Genomic DNA, 10517 nt, shown 5'->3' with positions numbered 1-10517 from the left:
ACTCCTGGACAGAGGATGGCAGGAATCCTGCCCTTGAAAATGTGCCACCCCAAGCACGTGCTTGTTTTGTTGATACCTAGAGCTGGTCCTGGGGAAGAGGAGAGCACATAGGGGCTAGCACAGACATGTCAGCCAATGCAGGGTCCCTTCACTGGGATTCCTTGTAATCACGATGGTTTGTAATGTCAGAACGCCGTGAGGCACCTGAGGGGAGAGATCAAACAGCTGGTTTGTGGATCTCCAGAGAGAAGTTCAGTGTGACAGTTAGCAGGACCAGCTCTAGCCACCAGCAAACCAAGTAGGTGCTTGGGGTGGCACAATTCCAGGGGCGGCATTCCAGGAGGTTTTTGGTTTTTTGATTTGTTTTGTTTTTGTTTTTTTGCTTTGGGCAGCAAAAAACCTAGAGCCGGCCCTGACAATCTGCCTCCCCCATGGCTGTGCAGTTACCAGCCAATCCCCTGAGAACTCCCCCCAGCACCCGGGGTGAATGAAAGCCTGCCGTCAGTTTGTAACCCTATAATTCACAGCCAGTGTCACCCATTGCTATGCCAAGACCCCATGGGCCTGTGGTGCAGAGACCACTCAGTTCCCGAAGAAACCCCGCTCAGCTACTACTGGAAATATGGGGCAGGGCTGGGAGTTTCAAAGGGGCCTTATGGATAAAGGAATCCACCTCACATTGACAATCACAGTCCAGAATTTCTGCTGCTGTCCGAGGATGGGACTAAAGATCCAGCTGGCAATGTAGGTCCAGCAATTTAATATAGAGACTGTGGAGATAAAGGACTCAACCGGCAGCCCTTATTTCCAGGGAACTCCCAAGTGTTGGCGCTGAGGGCGGTGGCTAGTAAGGGTACAGGGAGGAAGCCTGGTAGGGCTTATTGGGATCATGCAGAGAGAAGCAGCAGCTCCATGAGAGAGGTGTCAACTGAAGTTATTAGGCTCAGAGAGTGCAGGGCTGGTGGCCTTATCTGGTGGCTGCTCGCCTGGGGTCCTCATTCATCTTTGGATACAGCTTCTCTCGGACTGATGCCCCCAGCCGTGACAAGCGAGAACAGAACACTGTGTAGGCAGTGAAAAGATGAAACCCAGGCTTTCAAAAGAATATCAGAAACACAGAAAGGGATGTCTGGGGAGGGGCGGGGGGAATCAGGGAGCTGAGCGCTCTCATCTTCTTTTGCTGTGAACCGGACACCAACACACACCTGTCAGATATTGGTTCTTGCCTGTCCCTGTAAGTGTGGGGACTGGTGAGAATGCAGAAAGCCTGGCAGAGCAGGGCTCCTTCCAGTCCCTGCAGGCAAACCCTGGCAGCAATTAAAGACACTTCCCTGACTACGAAGAGGAAAGTCATGTCTGCTCCAGGGGTGGGCCTGTAGACAGAGCATACACCATTTAGCTGCTGGGGCAACACCAAAGGGTGAGAGTCTGTTAAACCCTTGAGGAGTTCAAATATTTTTTCCTTCAATAATGGGACTTGATCCAACTCAGATCCCCAGACCAATATAGGAGATCATAAGAATGGCCATACTGGGTCAGACCAATGGTTCATCTAGCCCAGTAGCCTGTCTTCTGACAGTGGCCAATGCCAGGTGTCCCAGAGGGAATGAACAGAACAGGCAGTTATCCAGTGATTCACTGGAAGGAGTTGTATCTGTTGAAAGGAGGGAGATACACAAATAAGGGTGAGAGTTTCCTGTTTAAATCTCTCTCTGCAGGGCTGCATACACAGCCCCCTGTTTGTGCAGTTACCAACCAATCCACCAGAGACCTTTTCCCTTCCACATCTGAGAAAATGAGTCTTTGGCTCTGTAGTGAGGCGGCCTGGCTCCCGACGGCCCTTGAGAGAGAGGAACCAGAGCAGCCACCCCAGTGGGCGGAGCTGCCGCCACCTGTTCCCGCCCCCCGGAAGTCAAGGGGCGGGACAGGAAGTATAAAAGCCCGGCCCCAGCGCTCAGTTGGAGCCCAGCGGCCGGAGAGCCCAGCGCTCCTGCTCGGGCTCCTGCCGGACCGAGCCTGCCCCGAGCCAGGTACCCTGACACAGACGGACCGAGCCTCCCTCAAGCCAGGTACCCGGACACAGACGGACCGAGCCTCCCTCAAGCCAGGTACCTGGACACAGACGGACCAAGCCTCCCTCAAGCCAGGTATCCTGACGTGGACCGCCCGAGCCTTCCTCGAGCCAGGTACCCCGAGGTGGACTGGCCGAGCCTGCCCCAAGCCCGGTACCCCGAGGAGCGGCCCGAGCGGCCCCTTGACCCGAGTCCGGAGGAGCGGCCCGACCTAGACAGCCCTCAGCACGCCAAGGAGCCCATGGTGTGGGACCCCGCTGCCGAGCCCCACGATGAGCAGGTACCCATGGAGGGGGAGACGGGAAGTAGCCCGGGGGTAGCTGACCCCAGTCTGGCTACGACAGAGGAAGAGCCGATGTCGGTGTGTTTCGGTCAGGACCCCACCGACACAGCAGCAGACTGACTGCCGCTGGTAGGGCCCCGGGCTGGGACACAGTGGAGTGGGTGGGCCTGTGTCCCCCCTGCCACCCCACTTACGGGTGGCAGTCTCCCCCTCACACCAGCGCTCAGGCATAGAAGCCTGCACGCCCCTGCTGTTGCTCAGCTCCTGCCCGAGGACCTGAGCCCCTTTGAACTATTGGTTGCTGCCCCGCCCTGACCTAGGGCTTGGGCTTACTGACTATCATTGCTGCTCAGCTCCCGATGCAAGGACCTGAGCCCTGAACTATTATTGTAGCTCAGCTCCCGATACAAGGACCTGAGCCCTGAACTATTATTGTAGCTCAGCTCCCGATACAAGGACCTGAGCCCTGAACTATCATTGCTGCTCAGCCCCTGCTGTAAGGACCGGAGCCCTAAACCTAGCACTAAGTGTTTGGTGCCCCGCCCTGACTGCGGCCTGGGCTTACAAGTGGCCCTGTGGGTTCAGCTCCTGCTGAGAGGAGCTGAGCTCAGGACTGCTGTGTCACTACCCCGCCCTGATTGAGGGCCGGGGCTTAGCGTATTGACTGTATTGGTGCTCAGCCTGCAGAAAGGATCTGAGCCCCTGGACTCTTGTGTGCTGCCCCGCCCGGAGCTAGGGTTAGGGCTTATTGACTTTGTGTTTGCTCAGCTCCGGCTGCAAGAACCGGAGCTTAGAACTGGTTTGCTGCCCAGCCCTGACTGAGGGCTGGGGCTCATTGCAGTGACCGTGTACCTTTTGTTTAGCCCCTGCCTGAGGGGCAGAACCCCGAGACCTTCAGAACCCGAGGACTGATTTGGGGCCGTGTAGTGAGGCGGCCTGGCTCCCGACGGCCCCTGAGAGGGCACGGCCCCAGCACCAGACTATTACACGTGGTGCCTTCTCTGAGGACCTGTTTGCCCAGAATGTGGGCACGAACTCTAGACACCGGTGAAAAGGGGGTGGCGGGAGAGAGACCTCCCGCCAGAGAGGTGGACCTATCCCAGCTCCTGACCCTCATGACCGAGAGCCAGGAGTGACAGCAGGCGGCCCAGGCGCGACACCAACAGGAGCACCTGGCCGCCCAGCAGCTACAGCAGCAGCAGCTCGTCGAGCAGCTGGGGGTCCAACAACGGCAGCTGATTGCGGACCTGGTTACCCAACACCAGGACTTTCAGCAGAAATGTGTCCAGCAGCTTGCAGCGGCCCTAGCCCGACCGGGGGAACCCCTACCCGGGGGCGCTGCTGGGCCCCCGCGACCCAGCCCCCCCATTCGGTTGATGAAGATGGGACCCGAGGATGATCCCGAGGCTTTTCTCGTCACCTTCGAGAGGGTGGCTGTCGTCGCAGGCTGGACCCCGGACCAGTGGGCCACCATCCTGGCCCCATACTTAACGGGGACTGCCCAGACGATCTACCGAGGCCTGTCGGTGGAAGCGGCCCAGGACTACAACTTAGTGAAGGCCGCTATTCTGGACGCGCTGGACGTGAGTCCAGAGACCTACCGACAACGGTTTAGGAGCCTGTCCTATCCCCCGGGGGCCCGGCCGCGGATGGTGGCTCAGGAACTGCGGGAGACCTGCAAAAAGTGGCTACAGCCCGAACGCCGGACACCAGAAGAGTTGATGGAACAGGTCGTATTGGAACAATTTGCCCATGTACTTCCGCCGAGGGGAAGATCCTGGGTCCTCCGCCACAGGCCGACGACGGTGTCCGCGGCCATTACTTTAATGGAGGACTTCCTCGTGGCGGAGGCCCCGTCGGGGTCAGCTGGCCGGGCGGTCCCGGTCCGGACGGAGCGCCCCAACCCAGAAAAGAGGGGGCCACCCCCCCTGGCAGCCATAAGTGTTCCCTCCCGCAGCGTAGAGGGCCGGGCCCGGATGGCCGCGCCCTCCGGGAAACCCACACGGACCCCGGCATCCACAGCCAGAGAGTATAGCCGGAACCCCCCCGGGGGTGACCCCGGGGCCCGGTCGCGGACGGAACGAGCCACCTTGGGTCCCTGTTTCTCCTGCGGAAAGTATGGCCATTTGCAGCGGGACTGCCCTGAACTGGAGTGTGCATTTGGCCAAGTCTGCTCCGGGGAAGGCCGTGCCCGACGTCCGCAAGTGGCCAAGATCACTGTGCCCGTGGTCATTGAGGGACGCCAGGCGGTGGCCCTCCTCGACTCAGGCTGTGGCCAAACGCTGGTCTGCCAGGCCATAGGCCCGCCGGCGGACGGCCACCTGGAGAAGATTCCACTGCAGTGTATCCACGGAGATATACGAGCCTACCCCAGCGCCCAGACCCACCTGACCATTGATGGGGTCACCCGGCGGATGACGGTGGGGCTTGCGCCCCGGCTGGCGTACCCGGTGATCCTGGGGCGGGACTGGCCCGACTTCACCACCGTATTACGCCGCCACCTCGAGGGTAGCCCGCAGGCCACGCCGGCATTGGGAGGAGAGGCACCGGGGACCGGGGAGGACGAGGTGGAAACCTCCGTCCCTACCAGTCCCACGGGGAGACGTGAAGGCCCTCCCCGAGGGGGAAGAGAGGATCCCTCGCCATCCACGGATTTTTGCCGGGACCAACGGGCCGACCCCACACTCCAATGGACATACCAGCAGCTGGCCTCCGTGGATGCGACTATTCTCGACTCCCAGCGAGCGGCGCAGTGGCCGCACTTTGAGCTACGACAAGAGCGCCTTTATCGTGTGGAGAAGGACCCCCGCACCGGGGACATCCGGACACAGCTTCTCGTGCCGCGGTGTCACCGCCGGGCGGTCATGAAACTGGCCCACGACGTCCCAGCGGCTGGGCACCTCGGGCACGACAAGACGCTGGCCCGGATCCTGGGGCGCTTCTTCTGGCCCGGAGTGTACCAAGACGTAAAGGACTATTGCAATTCGTGTCCGGAATGCCAGTTGGCTGCCCCCGCCCGGGCTCCTAAGGCCCCGTTGGTGCCGATGCCTCTAATGGAAACCCCCTTTGAACGCGTGGCTGTGGACCTGGTGGGCCCCCTCCCGAAGAGCAGCACGGGGTTCCAATATATTTTAGTTCTGATGGACTATGCCACCAGGTTCCCCGAAGCCATTCCTCTTCGGAACATCTCAGCCCGCACCATTGCCATGGAACTGGTGAAGGTCTTCGCCCGTGTCGGCCTACCCCGGGAGCTCCTCACGGATCAAGGGACCAATTTCATGTCACGGCTGCTCAAGCAAGTCTGTGAAATCATGGGGGTCAAGCAGCTCCGAACCTCCGTCAATCATCCCCAGACCGATGGATTAGTGGAGAGATTCAACCGGACGCTGAAAGGGATGTTGCGTCGGTTTCCCCCGGAGGACCTTCGCCGGTGGGACCAGCTCCTTCCGCCCCTGCTCCTAGCAATACGAGAAGTTCCCCAGTCATCGACGAAGTTCTCCCCCTTCGAATTATTGTATGGACGGCGACCCCGGGGCCTGTTGGATCTCATGAGGGAAACTTGGGAACAGGCTCCCTCCCCGGCCCAGGGTCTCTTACAGTATGTGCTTCAACTTCAGGAGCGCCTTAAGCAGGCGGGGGATCTGGCACGGGAAAACTTGAAAGCCGCCCAGGAGACGCAAGCCCAGGCGTATAACCGAGGCACGCAGACTCGGGACTTCCAACCCGGGGACCGGGTATTACTCCTCCTACCATCCAGTGAATCGAAGATCCTGGCCCGGTGGCAAGGGCCCTATGAGGTGGTCAGGAAGGTGGGCCCAGTCACGTATGAAATCAATCAGCCGGACCGGAAGAAGAAGACCCAGCGTTATCACGTCAACCTCCTCCAACCCTGGAGGGAGCGAGAAGGGCTTTTGATTAATCCCTACCCGCCAGAACCGGAACTGGGGCCCCAGGTCCCCCATAGCGGAGACACCGAGGAGCCCCAGCTCGGGGAGACCTTAACTGAGGAACAGCCAACCGGGATACACACCCCTGGTATACCATCGGATCCAGACAGAGCCTGGGGTGGTGATCCGGGGGACGACCAGGCCCCTGCCCTATCATAGGAGGCAGGTCATTGAGAAGCAGGTACGGGCAATGTTGGATCTGGGGGTGGTGGAGCCGTCACAGAGTGCGTGGCGCAGCCCGGTAGTGCTGGTGCCCAAACCCGACGGTACACAGCAATTCTGTATTGACTTCCGACGCGTTAACGCCATCTCCAAATTCGACACCTATCCCATGCCCCGGATAGATGAGCTGTTGGCCCGCCTGGGGGAGGCCCACTATATCACCACCCTGGACCTAAGTAAGGGGTACTGGCAGATCCCCCTGGAACCCGCCTCCCGTGAGAAGACTGCCTTTGCCACCCCCACAGGTCTCTACCAATTCACCAGGATGCCCTTCGGCCTCCACGGGGCCCCGGCCACCTTTCAGCGCCTAATGGACCGCCTCCTCCAGCCCCATCAGGACTATGCGGCCGCCTATCTAGACGATGTGGTTATCTATAGTCCGCGGTGGGAGAACCACCTGGAGAGAGTCGCAGCCGTCCTGAGGTCCCTGAGGGAGGCCGGATTAACAGCCAACCCAAAAAAATGTCGCATCGGCTGGCAAGAGACGAAGTACCTGGGGTATGCTATCGGGCATGGGCAGGTAAAGCCCCTGATCGGAAAAGTCCAGGCCATCGCAAACTGCCCCCCGCCGACCACAAAACGCCAGGTACGGCAATTTCTAGGCTTGTCTGGATATTATAGGCGGTTCATCCCCCAATTCACGGAAATTACAGCCCCCTTAACGGGGCTCCTAACAAAGGACAGCCCCCGGCAGGTGAACTGGACTAATGAGTGCGACAGGGCCTTTCGGACTCTTAAGACGTGCCACTGCAGCGAGCCGGTCTTGTATAGCCCCGATTTTAACCAGCCCTTTGTCTTACAGACCAACGCCTCAGAAGTGGGACTCGGGGCTGTCTTGTCCCAAGACGTAGGGGGTGAGGAACATCCGGTCCTGTACATTAGCCGGAAACTATTCCCCCGCGAAAAGAACTATGCGGCGGTCGAGAAGGAAGCCCTAGCCGTGAAGTGGGCTTGTGAAGCTCTCCGGTACTACATCCTGGGAGTCCCCTTCACCTTGGTCACTGACCATTCCGCCCTTCAGTGGTTGACCCGCATGAAGGACCACAATATGCGGGTGCAAAGATGGTACCTGGCCCTCCAGCCGTTTGCCTTCATGGTCCGACATAGAGCCGGTAAGGACCATGCGAACGCGGACTTCCTCTCTCGGCTGGGGGGTGTGGAATGGGCTGGCCCCGCTGCACGGGAACCAGCCTTGAGGGGGGGGCCGTGTAGTGAGGCGGCCTGGCTCCCGACGGCCCCTGAGAGAGAGGAACCAGAGCAGCCACCCCAGTGGGCGGAGCTGCCGCCACCTGTTCCCGCCCCCCGGAAGTCAAGGGGCGGGACAGGAAGTATAAAAGCCCGGCCCCAGCGCTCAGTTGGAGCCCAGCGGCCGGAGAGGACAGACGCTCCTGCTCGGGCTCCTGCCGGACCGAGCCTGCCCCGAGCCAGGTACCCTGACACAGACGGACCGAGCCTCCCTCAAGCCAGGTACCCGGACACAGACAGACCGAGCCTCCCTCGAGCCAGGTATCCTGACGTGGACCGCCCGAGCCTCCCTCGAGCCAGGTACCCCGAGGTGGACTGGCCGAGCCTGCCCCAAGCCCGGTACCCCGAGGAGCGGCCCGAGCGGCCCCTTGACCCGCGTCCAGAGGAGCGGCCCGACCTAGACAGCCCTCAGCACGCCGAGGAGCCCATGGTGTGGGACCCCGCTGCCGAGCCCCGCGATGAGCAGGTACCCATGGAGGGGGAGACGGGAAGTAGCCCGGGGGTAGCTGACCCCAGTCTGGCTACGACAGAGGAAGAGCCGATGTCGGTGTGTTTCGGTCAGGACCCCACTGACACAGCAGCAGACTGACTGCCGCTGGTAGGGCCCCGGGCTGGGACACAGTGGAGTGGGTGGGCCTGTGTCCCCCCTGCCACCCCACTTACGGGTGGCAGTCTCCCCCTCACACCAGCGCTCAGGCATAGAAGCCTGCACGCCCCTGCTGTTGCTCAGCTCCTGCCCGAGGACCTGAGCCCCTTTGAACTATTGGTTGCTGCCCTGCCCTGACCTAGGGCTTGGGCTTACTGACTATCATTGCTGCTCAGCTCCTGATGCAAGGACCTGAGCCCTGAACTATTATTGTAGCTCAGCTCCCGATACAAGGACCTGAGCCCTGAACTATTATTGTAGCTCAGCTCCCGATACAAGGACCTGAGCCCTGAACTATCATTGCTGCTCAGCCCCTGCTGTAAGGACCGGAGCCCTAAACCTAGCACTAAGTGTTTGGTGCCCCGCCCTGACTGCGGCCTGGGCTTACAAGTGGCCCTGTGGGTTCAGCTCCTGCTGAGAGGAGCTGAGCTCAGGACTGCTGTGTCACTACCCCGCCCTGATTGAGGGCCGGGGCTTAGCGTATTGACTGTATTGGTGCTCAGCCTGCAGAAAGGATCTGAGCCCCTGGACTCTTGTGTGCTGCCCCGCCCGGAGCTAGGGTTAGGGCTTATTGACTTTGTGTTTGCTCAGCTCCGGCTGCAAGAACCGGAGCTTAGAACTGGTTTGCTGCCCAGCCCTGACTGAGGGCTGGGGCTCATTGCAGTGACGGTGTACCTTTTGTTTGGCCCCTGCCTGAGGGGCAGAACCCCGAGACCTTCAGAACCTGAGGACTGATTTGGGGCCGTGTAGTGAGGCGGCCTGGCTCCCGACGGCCCCTGAGAGGGCACGGCCCCAGCACTGGACTATTACAGGCTCCCTTTAGCTTTCATTGCAGCAGCTTTGGAAGGTATTTTCTCCTCTGTATGGGTAGGGGAGTCAGAGGAATGTTGTGTTGTTGGCAATTCTCATGGACATGATTTTAATACCCTTTTATTCCCAGGTGTCCTGTGACACATCCAGCTGGGATGTGAAAAAGCCCGGAGACTCTCTCAGACTGACCTGTACCACCTCAGGGTTCAGCATAGACAGCTACTGAATGAGCTGGGTCCGCCAGGCTCCCGGGCAGGGGCTGGAGTGGGTATCAGCAATTCTGGGAGCAACCATCTATTACAGAAATTCAGTGAAAGGATGATCCGCCACGTCTACAGACAATTCTATACCTGCACGTGACCAGCCTGAAACCCGGTGACACCGCCTTGTATCACTGTGTCAGAGAAAGACACTGTGAGGCGAAGCCGGGCTGAGCTCAGACAAAAACCTCCCGCTGCGGTCAGCAGGGGAAGTCCCAGCTGGTTTGACACTGACAGTCCGGATGTTGGGCTCTCACAGGACACAACAGTGTGTTCCCTTAGAAATGGTTAAAATTTACTCAGCTCTTCAGCCAGGTCTAGTGGCACACACGGCAGAGATCTCGAGTCCGGCACCTCCTCCCTGGAATAGGGGAGTGACATGCTGGGTCCCATAAACCTTTATATGCTTCATAATAGATTCTATTGAGCCAAAGAAAGGGCCAAAAAATTCCCCATGTGAACCCCCATTTTCTGTCTGCTGGGAAAAACCAGGATAAAGAAAAACATGGACCAGGACAACCGTCAAAGAGCAGAGGACTGCTCCCCAAAACACTGTTGATCAGTGCCGTAGAGCTGTGTAATTTCTGCTTAAAAGGCTATTGAATAGGTTATGTAATTATCTGACTCCCTTCCCACCCATTGTCTCATTTCTCATGGCCTCAGGCTGCTCATGAGCCATAGCACACTGGACTTAATGTCTTCCGGAGATCCCTTTCCAGTCCTACTTTTCTGTGATTCTATGATCTGTTTATTGATTGATCCATCACTGATGGATACTACCCCCCCCCCCACACACACACTTTTGGTCACAGAGATCAGAACTTACGCTGGAGACAGTGTCTCTTATATTTACAAGTGTCTATGCAAACTAATAACCAAATGCCCACTTTAGAAACCTGCCATGCCTCTTGTGATAAATGGGGGCCTGGGGTAGCTCCCTTTTATGGACACTGAGCCAGTCAGTTAGCTATAAAATCCTTCTTGGCAGCTGTTCTCTCCTTGCTTTACCTGTAAAGGGTTGAAAAGTCTCAC

This window comes from Mauremys mutica, chromosome 13 (assembly GCF_020497125.1).
Source record: "Mauremys mutica isolate MM-2020 ecotype Southern chromosome 13, ASM2049712v1, whole genome shotgun sequence".
In the NCBI taxonomy this organism is placed as follows: Eukaryota; Metazoa; Chordata; order Testudines; family Geoemydidae; genus Mauremys; species Mauremys mutica.
Note: the sequence above shows the minus strand (reverse complement) of the source record.